This window comes from Schistocerca gregaria, chromosome 4 (assembly GCF_023897955.1).
Source record: "Schistocerca gregaria isolate iqSchGreg1 chromosome 4, iqSchGreg1.2, whole genome shotgun sequence".
Lineage (NCBI taxonomy): Eukaryota > Metazoa > Arthropoda > Insecta > Orthoptera > Acrididae > Schistocerca > Schistocerca gregaria.
In genome coordinates this window covers 349,246,928-349,267,733 of record NC_064923.1, presented here as the reverse complement: position 1 = coordinate 349,267,733, position 20,806 = coordinate 349,246,928, and the positions used below count along the sequence as shown (strand labels likewise).

At 41.5% G+C, this 20,806-nt stretch overlaps 1 protein-coding gene across 1 annotated transcript in view; it reads left to right on the top strand.

Annotated features, from left to right (window-relative positions):
* Positions 1-20,806, top strand: part of LOC126365781 (uncharacterized) — a 77,428-nt gene that overhangs the window by 38,305 nt on the left and 18,317 nt on the right. The window lies entirely within an intron of this gene.

The following is a 20,806-nucleotide window of genomic DNA, read 5'->3' as shown; positions in this document are numbered from 1 at the left end:
AGATGTACTACTGATACCCTTTTTATTTCCAGACATGTAAGTGTCAGGTAGCCTTACCGCTTTATTTGTCATTCATTCTTCTCAGCTTTGACCCACTCAATTGGTCAATAGCAATTTTCGTGTGTGCTATCATCCATTTTATGCGTACATCATCTGGTTTATTATTTAGGTTAAATTTTAAAACTTTGTTCTAAAAGACATTTTCATCATTAGAATACTCTGCAATCTGTGACGTTAGCTACTTTGTCATAAAACTGAAATTTAGTAGCAACGTGATCATCATTAGCCATGTTCTGGTTGTAATCTCTCAATCTTTTTACAATGTTGATTTCTGACAATCTGCATCTCATAAATGACACAATCTTCAACAACATTAATTATTTCATTATGAGTTTTAAAATGAAACAACTGCGTTAATTGCGTCTTTGACCAAAATGGTTAAAACGGCTCTGAGCACTATGGGACTTAACTGCTGAGGTCATCAGTCCCCTAGAACTTAGAACTACTTAAACCTAACTAACCTAAGGACATCACACACATCCATGGCCGAGGCAAGATCCGAACCTGCTACCGTAGCGATCGCGCGGTTCCAGACTGTAGCGCCTAGAACCGCTCGGCCACACAGACCGGCCGTCTTTGACCCATTTCTTTCGCTAAACTCTTTCACTTAAAAAAATACAGACTGCACTCTTAAAAGTTATCATTACTGACATGTCCAAGTTTTCTCCCATATAACTCGGACGAAAATCATTTATGGAATTTTATCGACGTTTCCTTTCTTGTGTTGCTTCAGAAGCATTCATAAATTATTCTATGTATCTGACTAAAATTAGTAGAAATTGTGTTTTCCTATCCCCAGGTTAGATACAATTTTAGGTGATATTTCTTTCGTTACTTACTCTGTGATGACGGATCTGTTACGTTATACGGCTTGAGAAACTAATCGGCATTGTAAAAGTAGCACTCGCAGTATTTGCAGCCACAAAGAAATGTATTGGGCATACCATCTGCCAGAACGTTTTGAAGTATGTTACTACTCTTGTTACTTATGCAAAAATATATCTGTTTTAGACTACAGCTAGATTGATTGTAGTTACATGTTACAAAACTTATTTTGAAACAGTTACCGTATTCCTGACTGGTATTCAGAGCCAGAAAAATAAAAAGGTCTCAGCATCGTTTTACTGAACGAAACTAGAACATTAGTCGACTTATATTTATTGGTGTGTCTGTATTAGATACTGACTGGTCTGTAGAAGGCGTTAACAGTTAAGCAATGTCACTGCTTTCAATTTTTTTTCTGACGGGTTTGATGCGGCCCACCACGAATTCCTCTCCTGTGCCAACCTCTTCATCTGAGAGTAGCACTTGCAAATTACGTCCTCTATTATTTGCTGGATGTATTCCAGTCTCTGCCTTCCTCTACAGTTTTTGCTCTCTACAGCTTCCTCTAGTACAATGGAAGTCACTCCCTCATGTCTTAGCAGATGTCCTATCATCCTGTCCCTTCTCCTTATCAGTGTTTTCCACATATTCCTTTCCTCTCCGATTCTGCGTAGAACCTCGTCATTCCTTACCTTATCAGTCCACCTAATTTTCAACATTCGTCTGTAACACCACATCTCAAATGCTTCGATTCTCTTCTGTTTCGGCTTGCCACAGGCCACGTATCACTACCATACAATGCTGTGCTCGAAATGTACAGTCTCAGAAACTTCTTCCTTAAATTATGGCCTATGTTTCATACTAGTAGACTTCTCTTGTCTAGGAATGCCGGTTTGCCATTGCTAGTCTGTTTTTCATGTCCTTCTTTCTCCGTGCGTTATTGGTTATTTTGCTGCCTAGATAGCAGAATTCCTTAACTTCATCTACTTCGTGACCATCAATCCTTGTTGGTATTCTCGCTGTTCTCATTTCTGCTACTTCTCATTACTTTCAGCTTCCTTCGATTTAATCTCAGTCCATATTCTGTACTTATTAGATTGTGCATTCCATTCAGCAGATTATCTAAGTCTTCTTCACTTTCACTCAAGATACCAGTGTCGTCAGCGAATAGTATCATTGATATCATTTCACCTTGAATTTTGATTCCACTCTTGAACCTTTCTTTTATTGCTATCATTGCTTCTTCGATGTACAGTTTGAACAGTAGGGTCGAAAGACTACATCCCTGTATTACACGTGCTACATCCTGAATGGGAGTCACTGCTTGGGACAGTCAGGTCAGGTAGCTGCCACATGTGGCTGATTGATACTACGCTCAGAATCAAATTGTTGAGCCACCTCTTAGCCGTCTCATATGAGGATAACACAAAGTGCTTCTTGTCTTGCCCATGGAATTCCTGTTGATAACTTTCACTGTTTTTGCATCATGTCCTCTTTCGCTTTGCTGAAAGAAACACAAATTCACCATGAACCCTTCTAAAAGTTTTCATCTGTGACTTGTGTTTAATTTACTGCTCACTGCACAGAGAGGCAATGAATCACAGACAGGCTCAATCAGAAAGACAAAAACCCCTTCGTCCAAAAAAGAACACACTCACACAGATTCACACAAGCATAACTCACACGCACAGGGTCACTGTCTCCAGGCCACTAGGCCTGACTGTGGATGTGACTGTATCTGATCTGTCGCAGGCACAGTCAGTGGCTGGACCGCACTACCTGGAGACAATTTCCGTATGTGTGTAAGCCGTGCTTGTATGAATCTGTGTGTGTGGGCTTTCTATTTCGGAAGAAGGGCTTTTTCCGGAAGCTCAAGTGTTTGGCTGTCTGTTTCATTGTGCCTGTCTGCAACTCAACGCCTGCTCAGTGCAGTTCATAGCGTTGTTACATCATTCTGGATTCTCCACTGTTTACTGTTTAATTTAGAGATGTGTATTCCTTGTTGAGGCATAAATTTTACTGGGTCCCGTTTTACTGGTGATTCTGGTGAACTATTATCGCTGATCCCATAAGCTAACTGTACACTCAGTACCTCTTCAGTCTACCTGGACGTACAATGGTGCCTAAGGTTTCTCCTGAAATGTCATCGTCTGGTGAAAAGCTTTCTCTGTCTTCATATCCACAGGGATCGCCTCGAGCTGAAATGTTAGAAGTTACGGTTTTTTTGTCATGGCAATGGTATCTTTGTTGATGCTATACCTTGCCATAATGATAAATGATGGAAGAGCAAAAACGAATTCATTGAGGACAAATTAACTTTTAATTTTGAAGCAAATAACACAAAAACGTTAGGACTTTAACTTTGAGACATAACGGTTTTTATACTTTAAAAAACCCTTTTTATTATGATATAATAGTTGAACGATGAACTAAATTGTAAAATTTGGGATGTGTCAGATAACTAATTGTAGCATTTCGTTCTCTCAACAGTTAAATTCTATATTCACCCAACAAAAAATTTAAACTAGCAAGTGAGGAAGATGTGACTGCTGTATATCAACGACACATCTTAATATTTACATGAACGAGTGAGTGAGAGAACATAGTCGCAGTTGTATTTTATACAAATTCTGAAACATCCAAAAAACAGTTTCAAACATCAATAACATTGTTATTACGATTTTACCTCAAAATAATTCTAGAGAGGCAATATGAAAATCGCACGTTATATGCAAATATTATCAATCTGTATTATTTTTATAGATTTATAAAAACAGTCTACTGTCCTGAGAAAACTACTTTGGAGAGTATTAGATATAGCGGAGATAAGGGGTCCTTTAATTAAAATAATACAAGAAGTATATAAAGATAACATAAATCAAGTGAAAATTGGTAATACACTTTCACAGAAATTTAGGACAAGCAAATATATGTTACAAGGCTGCCCACTGGCACCAGTGTAGCGGGTCAGGGTTTAGTGACTCTAGATATTGAGCGCCATTGATTGAGGAGAGCTGTTCATTATTTTGTCAGGAATGACGGGAAGGAAGAAACTTTGTGTACGGTGGAGTGGGCTCTTTCCTTGGCTCAGTGGGTGAGGTATGAGTGAAATATTGGTGCTTCCACTAACAGTCATTTATTGAGACATACAACCCTTTAAACAAACAGACTAATAAATTGTGTTTTAATTCGCTCAATTCCTCGCGGCGGCGGAGAGGCGGAGTGGTAGCGTGAAGACTCCGGTGACAGCTGATGCGACGACGGCTCGTGTTGCAAAACCACGCAGGCGGCTTATTCTTCCAATCAGAACATTGCCCATGATTCACTGCCGCGGCGGCTCGGCCTTCTCCTTGTGAGTTCACTCGTTGCGTTATTAAGAAGCGGCTAAGGCATGACTTGAATTGCTCCGTCCCGGAATCGAAACAGCGACCCTAAGGTTCGGCATCTTCTTGGGGATTTCATCCGCCTCTATCTTCACAAGTGACCCATTTTGTGAGGCCGCAGTCCCTTCGTCTTCACCAGCCACCTGGATAAGTACCAAACGAACTTCTTTCTAGGATGGCATCTTCTGCGTTGACCTATTGGCACGGTACCGACATCTTCTATCGAGCAGCGTTTCTTCGTGTCTTCTTTCTCTCCTCGAAGGATCTCTTCAAAACACCACCTCAAAGGACCCCCTCACTCCCGTTCGTCGGAGGTATTTATTCGGTGTTTTTGCCTATGTTGCGAAGTTTCTAGGGCGGCGACTCACTCTCCGGTCGTTGATCTATGCTTTCTCACGTTGGGCAGAAACGTGAACAATGTCACACTCGTGCCGGTCTTCCTTGTTCGACTGCTGCCGCTTCCGAATATTGTGGCTTACGGTGTCAAAGTCTTTAAAATGTTTACTTAACTTGTAATAAGTCTTTACGTATTTTTCTGCTTTGAACAACCATCAATAACAGAAAATTATTATACACAATTATTATACATTCTACATCAACGTTATTTAAAAACTGTGTAGACATTAGTCTTAACACAAGGTCTTGTGTATGCAATGGGATGGGGCTAGAAATTAAAGATGGAGTTAATTTACACTGCCTACTATACGCTGATGGTCAAGTAGTTCTAGCGCAAGATGGGGAGGATGCAAATTATGTATGTAATCAGCGGCGTTGATATACAGCAACAGGGGAGAAACTATCAGTAAACAGCCTACCTCACAAATGATCCAGATAACGTATACACAGAGGGAAAGAGAATTAAGAAAGTCAATATTTTCAGTTATTACGGACTCATTTTAGAGATGGAGGGAAAATCAGAGGTAGAAATTAATAAACGAATTAGCACTGGAAGGAAGGTCAATGGATCCTCAACTCAATCTCTTGGAGCATAAATGTAATAAACCGTACCAAAAGAAACATATATAAATCGATACCAGGGACCATAGCTATGTATCAAGTGGAAACATGGAATACTAATCTGAAACTCACAAAAAAACTGTAAGCACTGGAAATCTACGTCTGGAGAAGATCACTAAGAACTTCTAAAAAAGGGAAAATAATAAAAGACGAAATAATAAAGAGAATGGAATTAAGAGAAAGAACACGTGATGGATAGAGGGAAGCTACAATTGTACGCGCATGTATTAAGAATGGAGAAAGCCAGAATAATGAAAACGATCGTGGGATGGGAACCGGAGGGAAAGAAGAGAAATGGACACGCTATGACGACCTGGCTCCAAAATGTACAGTTAGCAATCAGAAGACATGGCGCAGAGGAAGAAGATATACAAGATCGAAACACATAGAAGGACATCGTTAGTAGGTAAATTAAGGTCTAATGCAAAGGATGTAATAATTTCCAGGTATCTGTTACGTTGGAGAAAAAGTTTCATATAGAGGTTCTAAACACTCATGGTGGTATCTGTTTGTTCTATATCGTGTCTCCCTACCACTTTCACGCAACGACGCTCTGACCGTGTTTTTTACGGAATTGACTAGTTTGAACCTGGGACCTGTTGCTGGTAAGGAGACGCCAGAGCACACATGACATGTAGAATTCAGAAGAGTTCAGTGAGGCTAGCGATGATTAACCAAATACTTAATGATCTCAGCGTCAGCTCCACTGCACTCCCTGTAAAAGAATCTTAATACTAACTAAATTTAGTGGAAGGGGTTCAAGGCTTTCCTATTTTTAGTTAGCTGGCAAAATAACGTCGAAAAACCAGTTACGTTTACCATTGTAAATTTTATTCTACTCACAAAACATCGTTTATAAATTGCACTATTGGTAAAAGGAAATGTTTTAATACAGGATGGTAAAAACCAACTGCGTTCAACAAAAAATGTGAACGAATATTCCCTGAATGGGTTTCCAAGTTCTACAGTGGATCGAAGGATGACCTATGCCATATCACATCTATAATCTAGGTTTAAATTAAGTTTCACAAAAGAGAAAACTATCAAAATGGTCTACAGTGACCCTCAATTATCTTTAATTACTTATCTAACTTGTCGTAAATTACAGTGGCTGATGTGGCTTCCCAATAACTATATAACAGAGAAATCATCGCGTTTCAGATTTTTACTTCAAGTGGCAAATGTGAACACCATGAGCTTTAATTTACGATCGACACTAGTATTACGCAAAAAGGGGGTGTAACAGATGAGACTTCTGCAGTTATGATTGAAGCTTTATGCGCTGTTATGCGGCATCGCATGCGTTCATTACCTTGTCGGTGTTCGTCAGGGGGCCGCGAGGAGCACAGCTCCGCTCACCTCGCCGACTCGGAACTATCCCTTCTCCTAACTTCTCCTTACTACAATTTTCGGAAGTTGGTTTAAAAAAAACTATCTGGCTGTGTTTTCATCTGACCAACCAGGGTTTCAATGTTAACCTTAAGCTCCGCCTACAAAAATTCTGTCTATCCAATGAGAAACGTTATACTTTTCGTGGTGGGGCAATGTTTTTAAATTTTGCAACGTAACAGAGACGCGAAAAAGTCTCACGCTAAAACCTGCAGCTGGTGTGGTCCTTTTAGCGTTATCGTAAGATCTATACTGTTCTCCTCTTTTAACATGGGCTGGGGGGGTCGTTCTAATGTAGCAGAGACGCGAAAAAGTCTGACGCTAAAACTTGCGGGTGGTAGTGGCCCTTTTTGTGTTATCGTAAGATCTATACTGTTTTTCTAGAGGGCTGTAGGTTTTAACATGGGCTGGCGGGTGGTCCTTGACGTAACAGAGACGCGAAAAAGTCTCACGCTAAAACGTGCGGGTTGTGTGACCCTAGTGGTTAGCTGGCGACATGGGTGTCCAGTCCGTCCCTTATCGTAGGGCCTTCGAGCTTAACACAGTTCTGCTCTCGGCTTCTGCTCTCGTTTCTCCCCTCGGAACTGCGTTGGTCTCACGGTGAGAGGGCATGACATGCATTTAGGCATTCTTGTGCTGGTCTGTGGTATTCCATTTGCTCACTCGTTACTCGTATTACTTCGATTAATTTGATGTCACGATTTATTCGGAGCTATGTGACATACTACTGGATTTGCGGGCCTGGATTTGCGGGCCAGGATTTTCATGGAAGGTGTTGGATTTGCCTGACACCTTACAAGGTACCTTTCAATATATCAAAATAAGAAAAGTAGAAACAAAACAGAAGGACTGTCGTTACAGGGGAAAGATCCCGTACATTACAAAGTCCTGAAAGGAAGTACCCTTAAAAAACATTTATTTAAACATATTCTTTCTGAAAAAGTTTTGATCCACCAATAGTTAGTCAAGTGATACGAAAGCTTAATCTTTCCTCAAGGCGCCTATAAGAATCATCTACATTCGTCTCTCTGTGCACGATGCTCGTGTAATTTGGACACTCGTTATACACGACTTGATAAAAAGTGAAACATCCAGAAGACATGGTTGTATGTCACTGGAACTTCGTACGCTCACTCCATCGCCGGGTATGTAAATCAGTGAAGCCACCAGAGTACTTAGTGTTGTTAGTGGTTAGTGCTGTTACCAGCCATGGTAAGGCATGTAATAGGCGTGCAAAGCATCAGCTGTTGAGTGATTGCTGTGAAGGACATGGAGATGCTGGAAACACAGGCTAATCAGCACCTGAAAGTTTGAGTGGGGCCTCATTGTGGGTCTCCATTTAGCCGGTTGGTCGAATCGCGCAATACTCGGATTTGCAGGAATTCAGATGTGATAATGCCCCGATATGAAACTACTAGGGAACGTGAGTGACAGGCACGCCAGTCGTCAACATTTCAGTCGAACACTAGGGAGAATCGCCTTGTGGTGTTCACCAGGTACGTCGTAGCCCCTTCACGTGTGCGCCTGCAATCCGAGAACAAGGCTTCTCCCTGCAGTATTCTGTGTCATTAAACATCATTGGTTCGTTGGTCTTAGACAACCAGCAGTCGGACTAGGGAAATATCATCCCGAGCATAGGCTGCCATGAAGACCACAACACAAATGGCTGCGTTTGGAATGGTGCCCTGACTAGGAAGCAGGGACTGGTTATGAAACGCGTCTCAATGTGTTCAGCAATGAATCATGGGTCTCCACTATCCTCAGATGCCCATCATCGGTGAGTATGGCGGAGGCGTCCCATTCTTCCAGTGATCTGGAGAGGCACAGTGTACCCATGGAATCATTGTATTGGGGTATATAACATAAGAACTCTGATTGTACAACGGTACGTCGCTGACATCCTCACATGTCATGTAACAGTATCATGGTGCCGATTTTTATCAGGAAAATGCTCATGTACACAATGCACGTGTCTCTATCGACTGTCTACACGACGTGGAGGTACTTCTGTGACCAGCTAGCTCCCAGATCCCTTCCCAATAGAACACGTTGGGGCTAGCTCGGGTATCACCTAGGTATCAGCGCCGGTATCCTAAGTTACAACAACTGTGGACCAGCTTTCTTCAGGAGAGGATACAAAAGTTTAAGACCCCCACCTAACCTAATCAGGGCATGTGCAGGCCAGAGGCGGTGCAACGTCATAGCGATAAGTGGACTCATGCTGCAGTGTTATTTGTAAAATGACTCAGTATTCCAAGCACAGGAATGAGATCACTTATCATCTCATTTCGTTTCCTGCTGCCAGTTCCGGGTGCTTAGACGTTTGACAACTTTGTTATGGTGATACTGACATAAAGATGGCACGCCACGGTGTTTACCAAAATTATAATGTTTGTAATAATATGGACGCCCTTCTACTACAAGACAGTATTGTAAGATCTACTTAGTTTCCTGTGTCCATTACACGTGTCTCAAGAGCACTGTATGCACTAGGCAGGTCGCAAAAGACAAAAATGTTGTCAACCCTATTCAATGCACAAAATATATAGATTTTGCAGAGGATATAAATGGATGTTCTGTAGTAAAATAACTTTATTATTCTGAGGCGACGAAAGAGTCAAATAATTGAACAGTTAATGACACAAACTACATTTTATGGGTATTTCTGTGCCTGTGATTCTCAACTTTTAGAAGTTGAATTTCACTGTTCCTTGTTTTGCTATATTTACTTAACATGCGTAATACAGAGCCAAAAATTACAAAGATTGATATGGGGCTCATATAAGCTATAAACATTTACTTACTAATTATTTTGTGTAGGTGATTTTGATGAGCCATGTGTTAGTCTTTTGGTGCGTTTGCTTTTCGTGGTAATGGTGGTGTTGGTGGTGGTGGTCGTGAGTAACTGTGTTCTGCAGGTGGATTATTTTGTAGGCATTCTGTTGATCTTCTTATATTAGCTCTAAATATAATTGCTCGGTTTGTAACCATTCTTTCTCATATAATTACAATAAATATAATAATTCCTACAATAGTGACGATGCTGCTGCTGCTGATGATGATTATATTGATGATAATGATGAAAACAGAAGGGAGAGATTAAAACTTGGAACCAATAATACTCTTTTCAAATAGTGCAATGCGGTTCAGCAAGGTCAACATCTCAAGTCGATGAAAGGACCATCTGTAACATCTCATTTCCATACCGTGTCTATATGCCCTCCCTCTGGGTTTTGTCGGCGATACGATCATGTTTCTGTGAGGAGGAGGCTTGCTTGAACGTGGAGCTGGTTTTTCCACAAATCCTCCGGGACGGTCTGTGATTGGGGCCTAAAAGGCGGATTTTGAGAGCGAGAAATTTCCCCACGGCGAACGTTGTTGAAAGTGTTCTTAGTATCCTGCCAAAAGGTGTAATTTACAGAAGTGCTATTAGGGCAAAGATGGATTGATCACTGAAACTGCCTGCATGCGGCCACCGAATCTCGAATCTAATTCGCCAGAAGGACTGTAGATTAAACAGTTTCTACAGCGGTTGTAGACTCGTGAAATAGAGCAGTCGATTGTCATCACTCGTGAGGTTGATGTGGCAAGTCGTGGGCCCTCTGGGGCGCAGTTTGGTTTTAATGTAGCTATGACTGTGAGTGAGGTATCCTTAGCGATCAAATAGATTACTTTTACGCTACGCTGAAACTGCGTACCCATGCGCAGGCATCGAATTCTGCTTGCTGATTAGTCGGCGAGTGTTGTGAGTCAGAGGGCGCGGCTTTGGTCGCTAAAGTGCGACCTCAGAGATGAGCGTGGGGCCGTTAGCTGGTTGGAGCTGGAGTTAAATAAAAGTGACGGACTTGGTTGGTTTTAATTGATACAAGTAAACTTCATTTGTTAGTGTCCAAATCTAAGTGAGATGTTATATGTATCTTTCCCTATTGCGTTTGAATGTATTCCGGTTTGTTGATGTGTTTATCGGCAGCAATTGCTAATAGCTACTTGGTGGTAGTGTATTAAACTGTTAGCGGGAATCATATTCCAGTCCAGACCTCGGAATCCTTCCTGAAAATAGTTGTTTAGTTATTGGGCTGTCGTTACTGTCATTTGGTGTGTGAAGTTGACCCTGTCTCGCTGACTACAGCAAGGCTGGAGTCCCTTATTTACATTAAGTGGTAATGTAACATAGCATACAGTTACTTCATATCCATCAAAAAACGTTTCCGCCGGCCGTTGTGGCCGAGCGGTTCTAGGCGCTTCAGTCCGGAAACACGCGGCTGCTACGGTCGCAGGTTCGAATCCTGCCTCAGGCATGCATGTGTCTGGTGTCCTTAGGTTGGTAGGGTTTAAGTAGTTCTAAGTGTAGGGGACTCATGACCTCTGATGTTAATTCCCCTAGTGCCCTGAGGCCATTGAATAAACGTTTCCAATTAAATCCGTGGAGCACTACGCCAGGGCATTGGTACCGCTCGCTGCACATCGGTAGGAGAATGTGTATTCTGGCACGTGTGACCTTGCGCGACGCCACGGAAGCTTCGAGGACGGGACTTTTCACATCGTCTGTAGTATCAAACGTTGGAACTGCGGAGAGTATTGAAACGTAAGTCAGGGCGTTTGCACAGTCTGGTGGTTAGGAATTTCGCAGGACTACTACTCCCACCGTTGCACTAAGGTTTCATTCTCCGCTTCAAAATACTGATTCTTTTTAAAGATTTTTTTTTGAAGCAACAAGTACATAGAATATTATATCAAAACCCCAAGTTGATACGTGAAGTAGAAATGAAGATATGCGTCATTTAGTTTGGGTGCGCAGGATCTCGGTGCGACGCGCCGGAGAGCAGATGCGAATGTGGGCAGGCTCGGCACTCTCTGTGAAATATGTGACAGTGTACATGAATACGAGTCGGTATGGCTCATCTGGCAGTTTGCTCCGAAACACACCAATCGCGCCTGGATAAGCACTGAAATATTGTGTTTATGGCAGCTTAGGTTTTCAATGAAGGTTCCAGTCCCATTTTGTAAGTTCCGCAAATCGTGTGAGTCAAAGATGGAAACGACGGAGAAACATTTGCGATCGATCGCAACAAAAGTAGCCTGTAGGACGCTCACTGCCGCGCCTTACACGATCTCCGGGAAGCGCTGGCGGCCAGGCACCATGTGAAAACTGTGGAGCAGGAGGATTTAGAGGTGTGGAAGGGCTCGTGTACGGTTCTGGCACAGTATAATAGCTGTGAGTATGAAATTTTTTACACAAATTCGCTTTCAATCTCATTGAAACACTTTTCTTATATCTTTCAATGCCTATCTGTCGGTTCAGTGTTTCTCAAGACGACGGAACGGATTGTGGGCCCACCGACAAAGGTATCGCGACATTGCTGCTCGCAGTGGTCGAGATCCAATGACTGTTAGCAGAATATGGAATCGGTGGGTTCAGGAGGGTAATACGGAAGGCCGTGCTAGATCCCAACGGCCTCGAATCACTAGCAGTCGAGTTGACAGACATCTTATCCGCATGGCTGTAACGGATCGTGCAGCCACGTCTCGGTCCCTCAGTCAAGAGATAGGGACGTTTCCAGGGCAACAACCATCTGCAAGAACAGTTCGACGACGTTTGCAGCAGCATGGAATATCAGTTCGGAGACCATGGCTGCGGTTACCCTTGAAGCTGCATCACAGATAGGAGCGTCTACGAACCTGGGTGCACGAATGGCAAAACGTCATTTTTTCGGATGAATCCAGGTTCTGTTTACAGCATCATGATGGTCGCCTCCGTGTTCGGCAACATCGCGGTGAACGCACATTGGAAGCGTGTATTCGTCATCGCCATACTGGCGTATCACCCGACCTGATGGTAATTTGGTGCCATTGGTTACACGTTTCGATCACCTCTTGTTCGCACTGACGGCACTTTGAACAGTGGACGTTACATTTCAGATGTGTTACGACCCGTACCTCTACCATTCATTCGATCCCTGCGAAACCCTACATTTCAGCAAGATAACGCACGTCCACTTGTTGCAGGTCCTGTACGGGCCTTTCCAGATTCAGAAAATGTTCGACTGCTGCCCTGGCCAGCACATTCTCCAGATCTCTCACCAACTGAAAACTTCTCCTCAATGGTGGCCGACCAACTGGCTTGTCACAATACGCCAGTCACTACTCTTGATGAACTGTGTACCGTGTTGAAGCTGCATGGGCAGCTGTACCTGTACACGCCATCCAAGCTCTGTTTGACTCAATGCCCTGGCGTATCAAGGCCGTTATTACGGCGAGAGGTGGTTGTTCTGGGTACTGATTTCTCAGGATCTATGCAACCAAATTGCGTGAAAATGTAATTACATGTCGGTTCTAGTATAAAATATTTGTCCAATGAATACCCATTTATCATTCTCATTTCTTCTTGGTGTAGCAATTTTAACGGCCAGTAGTGTACTTAGTTACTGCAAAAAAATCAGACACATTTTTGTTTAAAACGTCCGTGCTTTTATTTTTTTTCGACTTTCAGAAAACTGTCCTGTTTTCCTTGGTCGACATCCTGTAGACTAAAAAATTGTTTTTTCTTGATTATAAATAAGGTTTACAAACTGCAGGACTTCCGTCATGGACACAATTCATTTTGGACATCTACATCTACAACTACATGGATACTCTGCAAATCACACTTACGTGCCTGCCAGAGAGTTCATCGAAACACCTTCACAATAATTATCTATTTTTCGAATCTCGAACAGCGCGCGGAAAAAACCAACAACGATATTTTGGATCCAAGCTTTGATTTCCCTTATTTTATTATGATGATCCTTTCTCCCTATGCACATCGGCGTCAGCATAACGTTTCGGTTTCGGAGAAGAAAGTTGGTGATTGAAATTTCGTGAGAAGATTCCAGCAAACGAGAAACGCCTTTGTTTTAAGGATGTCCACCCCGAATCCTGTATCATGTCAGTGACACTGTCGCTCCTATTTCACGATAATACAAAACTTGATGCTCTTTTTTGAACTTGCTCGATGTATTCCATTAATCCTATGTGGTGAGGATCCCAGGCCGCCTAGCATTACTCCAAAAGACGGCGGGTCCGCATATCGTGGTCTCGCGGTCACGTTCTCGCTTCCCGAGGAAGGGGTCCTGGTTTCGAAACCCGGCGGGTTCAGCGATTTTCACCTGCCTCGAGATTACTGGTGTTTGTGATGTCCTCTTCATTAAATCATCATTAATGAAAGTGGCGAGACTGGACTGAGCAAAGGTTGGGAATTTGAGCGGGTGCTGATAACCGCGCAGTTGGTCTCCCAAAAAACCAAACATCACCATAATCATAATCAAAACAAGACGAAAAAATATAGTGCAGCCAGTCTCTTTAGTAGATCTGTTACAAGGTCTAAGATATCTGCCAATAAATGCAGTCTTAGGTTTGCCTTCCCCACAATATTTTCTACGTGTTCTTTCCAATTTAAGTTGTTTGTAATTGTTATTCCTACGCATTTAGTTGTATTTACGGCCTTTAGATTTGACTGATTTATCGTGTAACAGAAGTTTAACGGATTCCTTTTAGCATTCATATGGATTACCTCACACTTTTTGTTATTTAGGGTCAATTGTCAATTTTCGCAACATACAGGTATCTTTTGTAAATCGTTTTACGATTTGTTTTGATCTTCTGATGACTTTGTTAGTCGATAAACGACAGCTTCATCTGCAAACAACCTAAGATGGCTGCTCAGATTGCCTCCTAAATTGCCTATACAGATGAGGAACTGCAAAGGGCCTATAACACTACCTTGGGGAACGCCAGAAATCACTTCTGTTTTACTCGATGAGTTTCCGCCAATTACTACGAACTGTGACCTCTCCGAAAGGAAATCTCGAATCCAGTCACATAACTGAGACGATATTTCATATGCACACAATTTCACTACAAGCCGCTTGTGTGGTACCATGTCAAAAGCCTTCCGGAAATCCAGAAATACTGAATCGATCTGAAATCCCTTGTCAAAAGCTCTCTACATTTCATGTGAATAAAGAGCTAGCTGTGTTTCACAAGAACGATGTTTTCTAAACCCTTGTTGACTGTGTGTCAATAGACCGCACTCTTCGAGGTAATTCATAATTTTCGAACACAATATACGTACCAAATCCCGTTGCACGTAGGCGTTAGTGATATGGGCCTGTAATTTAGTGGATTTTTATTACGGCCGTTGTTGAATATTTGGGTATGGATCCTTCCTCGAGCGAGCGGTTGTATATGACAGATACGGAGCTATTGCAACAGCGCACTCTGAAAGGAACCTAATTGGTATACAGTAAGGACCGGAAGACTTGCTATTATTAAGTGATTTAAGTTGCATCACTACTCCGAGGACATCTACTGTTAAGTTACTCGTCTTGGCAGCTGTTCTTGATCCTAGTGCTGTAATATTTACTTCATCTTCTTTGGTAAAGGAATTTCGGAAGGCTGTTTTTTAGTAACTCTGCTTTAGCAGCACTGTCATCGATAATATTTCCACTGTTATCGCGCAGAGAAGGCATTGATTGTGACTTGCCGCTAGCATACTTCACATACGACTAGAATCTCTTTGGATTTTCTGCCGTGTTTCGAGATAAAGTTTCATTGTGGAAACTATTACAAGCATCTAGATTGAAGTGCATGCTAAATTTCAAGCATTCGTAAAAGACCGCCGGTCTTGGAGATTTTGCGTTCGTTTAAATATGGCATGCTTTTTCGTTGTTGCAACGGTGGTCTGATAAGTTTCGTGTAACAAGGGGGATCAGATCCGTCGTTTGTTAATTTATTTGGTACAAATCTCTCAACTGCTGTCTATACTATTTCTTAGAATTCAAGTCACATCTGGACTACACTTACAGAGTTAATATGGAATGAGTGGAGATTGTCTCTCAGGAAGGCGTCAAGTGAATTTTTGTCTGCGTTTTTTTTAAGGTATACTACTCGTTTATTTTTAAAGGTTTTGGGGAGTTACAATATTCAATATCGCTACGACAACCCTTTGTTCATTAATACCTGTATCCGTTTAGATGCTCGTTATTAACTCAGGGTTATTTGTTGCTAAGATAATTTTCAGAGAGTGCGTTTAGCACAATTTCGGAATTAAACATGTATTTTCGCCAACATATCGAGAGTAAATTAAAGTCACCACCAGCTATAGTTGTGTGAGTCGGGTGAGTGTTTGAAAGTAAGCTCAAGTTTTTTTTTTTACGTTTCAGCAATTATTTCATCTGTGTTGGGTGCTCCGTAAAAGGATACAATTATTGCTTTGCCAAGAATACCCTCTGCCCATACTCACTCATAGGAACTACCTACTTCAATTTCGCTACAAGATAAATTACTTCTAATAGCAACAAATACGCCACCGCCAACTGGGTTTAGCCTATTCTTTCTGAACACCGTTAGGTTCTTCGCAAAATTTCGTTTGAACTTATCTCTGGCTTTAGTCAACTTTCAATGCTTATGAAGATTTGTTAATCAGGACTTACTTTAAGAGCTTGGAGCTCAAGCAGGTTTTTCTTGAAGTAAGCTCTATTGATGGACATTATTTCACCCAGGTTTTACCGACGACGCGCCTGTACAATACAAAACGAATAAAGGGTTATACCTGTTCCTAGGATTGCTCCCGACTTCTCAATGGTGTTACTTTCTGCGAAGAGTTTGGATGGTTGTGAATCAATTGACAGAACTGCAATTCTAGTTAAGACAGTCAATTATATATATATATATATATATATATATATATATATATATATATATATATATATATATATATGAAACATGGACCTTGCCGTTGGTGGGGAGGCTTGCGTGCCTCAGCGATACAGATGGCCGCACCGTAGGTGCAACCACAACGGAGGGGTATCTGTTGAGAGGCCAGACAAACGCGTGGTTCCTGAAGAGGGGCAGCAGCCTTTTCAGTAGTTGCAGGGGCAACAGTCTGGATGATTGACTGATCTGGCCTTGCAACATTAACCAAAACGGCCTTGCTGTGCTGGTACTGCGAACGGCTGAAAGCAAGGGGAAACTACGCGCCGTAATTTTTCCCGAGGGCATGCAGCTTTACTGTATGGTTAAATGATGATGGCATTCTCTTGGGTCAAATATTCCGGAGGTAAAATAGTCCCCCATTCGGATCTCAGGGCGGGGACTACTCAAGAGGATGTCGTTATCAGGAGAAAGAAAACTGGCGTTCTACGGATCGGAGCGTGGAATGTCAGATCCCTTAATCGGGAAGGTAGGTTAGAAAATTTAAAAAGGGAAATGGATAGGTTAAAGTTAGATATAGTGGGAATTAGTGAAGTTTGGTGGCAGCAGGAACAAGAATTCTGGTCAGGTGACTACAGGGTTATAAACACAAAATCAAATAGGGGGAATGCAGGAGTAGGTTTAATAATGAATAGGAAAATAGGAATGCGGGTAAACTACTACAAACAGCATAGTGAACGCATTATTGTGGCCAAGATAGATACGAAGCCCACACCTACTACAGTAGTACAAGTTTATATGCCAACTAGCTCTGCAGATGATGAAGAAATTGAAGAAATGTACGATGAAATAAAAGAAATTATTCAGATAGTGAAGGGAGACGAAAATTTAATAGTAATGGGTGACTAGAATTCGAGTGTAGGAAAAGGGAGAGAAGGAAACATAGTAGGTGAATATGGATTGGGGCTAAGAAATGAAAGAGGAAGCCGCCTAGTAGAATTTTGCACAGAGCACAACTTAATCATAGCTAACACTTGGTTTAAGAATCATGAAAGAAGGTTGTATACGTGGAAGAACCCTGGAGATACTAAAAGGTATCAGATAGATTATATAATGGTAAGACAGAGATTTAGGAACCAGGTTTTAAGTTGTAAGACATTTCCAGGGGCAGATGTGGACTCTGACCACAATCTATTGGTTATGACCTGCAGATTAAAACTGAAGAAACTGCAAAAATGTGGGAAATTAAGGAGATGGGACCTGGATAAACTGAAAGAACCAGAAGTTGTACAGAGTTTCAGGGAGAGCATAAGGGAACAATTGACAGGAATAGGGGAAAGAAATACAGTAGAAGAAGAATGGGTAGCTCTGAGGGATGAAGTAGTGAAGGCAGCAGAGGATAAAGTAGGTACAAAGACGAGGGCTGCTAGAAATCCTTGGGTAACAGAAGAAATATTGAATTTAATTGATAAAAAGGAGACAATATAAAAATGCAGTAAATGAAGCAGGCAAAAAGGAATACAAACGTCTCAAAAATGAGATCGACAGGAAGTGCAAAATGGCTAAACAGGGATGTAAGGATGTAGAAGCTTATCTCACTAGGGGTAAGATAGATACTGCCTACAGGAAAATTAAAGAGACCTTTGGAGAGAAGAGAACCACGTGTATGAATATCAAGAGCTCAGATGGCAACCCAGTTCTAAGCAAAGAAGGGAAGGTGGAAGGAGTATATAGAAGGTTTATACAAGGGCGATGTACTTGAGGACAATATTATGGAAATGGAAGAGGATGTAGATGAAGACGAAATGGGAGATACGATACTGCGTGAAGAGTTTGACAGAGCACTGAAAGACCTGAGTCGAAACAAGGTCCCTGGAGTAGACAACATTCCATTAGAACTACTGACGGCCTTGGGAGAACCAGTTCTGACAAAACTATACCAGCTGGTGAGCAAGATGTATGAGACAGGCGAAATACCCTCAGACTTCAAGAAGAATATAATAATTCCAATCCCAAAGAAAGCAGGTGCTGACAGATGTGAAAATTACCGAACTATCAGTTTAATAAGCCACGGCTGCAAAATACTAACGCGAATTCTTTACAGACGAATGGAAAAACTGGTAGATGCGGACCTCGGGGAGGATCAGTTTGGATTCCGTCGAAATGTTGGAACACGTGAGGCAATACTGACCTTACGACTTATCTTAGAAGAAAGATTAAGAAAAGGGAAACCTACGTTTCTAGCATTTGTAGACTTAGAGAAAGCTTTTGACAATGTTGACTGGAATACTCTATTTCAAATTCTAAAGGTGGCAGGGGTAAAATACAGGGAGCGAAAGGCTATTCACAATTTGTATAGAAACCAGATGGCAGTCATAAGAGTCGAGGGGCATGAAAGGGAAGCAGTCGTTGGGAAAGGAGTGAGACAGGGTTGTAGCCTCTCCCCGATGTTATTCAATCTGTATATTGAGCAAGCAGTAAAGGAAACAAAAGAAAAATTTGGAGTAGGTATTAAAATTCATGGAGACGAAGTAAAAACTTTTGAGGTTCGCCGATGACATTGTAATTCTGTCAGAGACGGCAAAGGACTTGGAAGAGCAGTTGAACGGAATGGACAGTGTCTTGAAAGGAGGATATAAGATGAACATTAACAAAAGCAAAACGAGGATAATGGAATGTAGTCAAAGTAAATCGGGTGATGCTGAGGGAATTAAATTAGGAAATGAGACACGTAAAGTAGTAAAGGAGTTTTGCTATTTAGGAAGTAAAATAACTGATGATGGTCGAAGTAGAGAGGATATAAAATGTAGACTGGCAATGGCAAGGAAAGCGTTTCTGAAGAAGAGAAATATGTTAACATCGAATATAGATTTATGTATCAGGAAGTCGTTTCTGAAAGTATTTGTTTGGAGTGTAGCCATGTATGGAAGTGAAACATGGACGATAAATAGTTTGGACAAGAAGAGAATAGAAGCTTTCGAAATGTGGTGCTACAGAAGAATGCTGAAGATTAGATGGGTAGATCACATAACTAATGAGGAAGTATTGAATAGGATTGGGGAGAAGAGAAGTTTGTGGCCAACTTGACCAGAAGAAGGGATCGGTTGGTAGGACATGTTCTGAGGCATCAGGGGATCATCAATTTAGTATTGGAGGGCAGCGTGGAGGGTAAAAATCGTAGAGGGAAACCAAGAGATGACTACACTACGCAGATTCAGAAGGATGTAGGTTGCAGTGGGTACTGGGAGATGAAGAGGCTTGCACAGGATAGAGTAGCATGGAGAGCTGCATCAAACCAGTCTCAGGACTGAAGACCACAACAACAATATATATATATATATATATATATATATATATATATATATATATATATATATATATATATATATATATATATATATATAATGAAGATGCTATTGTCAGTTTAATATTTTTGTTCTATTTTGTAAGCTTACAAATGGCACTATATTGAAATGTGTTTTTCAGTCTGTTGTAGGATACAATTCATGTTGAAACAGTTCCAGCACTTCATTATTTTGTTTTTATGCTTATGTGGTTATATGGTTGTTTTAATAAAGGAAAAAAGGATCCCTGTACTTTCCCAACACAGCTACGACAGTTTATGCTATATCGATGGTTCCTGGCTCTACGTTCTTCATGTGTTCGACCTGCACACTATGAGACTTAAGCCATTTTTGTTTCCCTTCGACCCTCTACACTAAGAAACCGCCCAGTTCACACCACACAGCCCCTGCTACCCGTGTAGCCGCCTCCTGCGTGTGTATGGCGCAAGTCAAGCAGTCTGCAGCCTATACGGCCGAAGCCTCCGATTCAGATCCTCCACTCGGCTCTGCATCAGAGGTCGGCAATCGGTCCTGTCGACTATGCTGCAAATGGTGAACAACTTTTACTGCTCGGATGGAGGCTTACTCATTGAATTTCTTAGAAAAATCAGAAAATATTTCCCAAGAATAAATAAATAATATTGTAAAAAGATTTAAATTTATTGCTTCATTTTCTTCTTTAAAAAAATCGCAAAAGTATCTTATTTTATAAGCTGACTGAGGAGAATAAACCGTTCATTGCTAGCGGAGTATAGCGGCACCATACAAAGTGATGTCAGCAACGTTGATTATGCCGGCGTTTAGTTACTAGAACCCTGATCAAGTGAAATAACATTCTGAATTAGAACGTAGGCGCCCGAGAACAGTCATCCGGCAATGTACGTACAACATACGTAATGAAGATCAGAACACGTAGAACTGCTGAATAACAAAACAAATAATAATATGTTCTTACACTGAGTTTTGTAGTTTAATTTCCCAGTGTTTTACTAACCTCGTTTCTCTTTCCTCAGCAGGATGACAAATTGTTAATAATTCGAAGTTGGTGGTGTTACCATCTGAGTCAGTGGGCTTCATTAAACATATGCCTTTTCTACT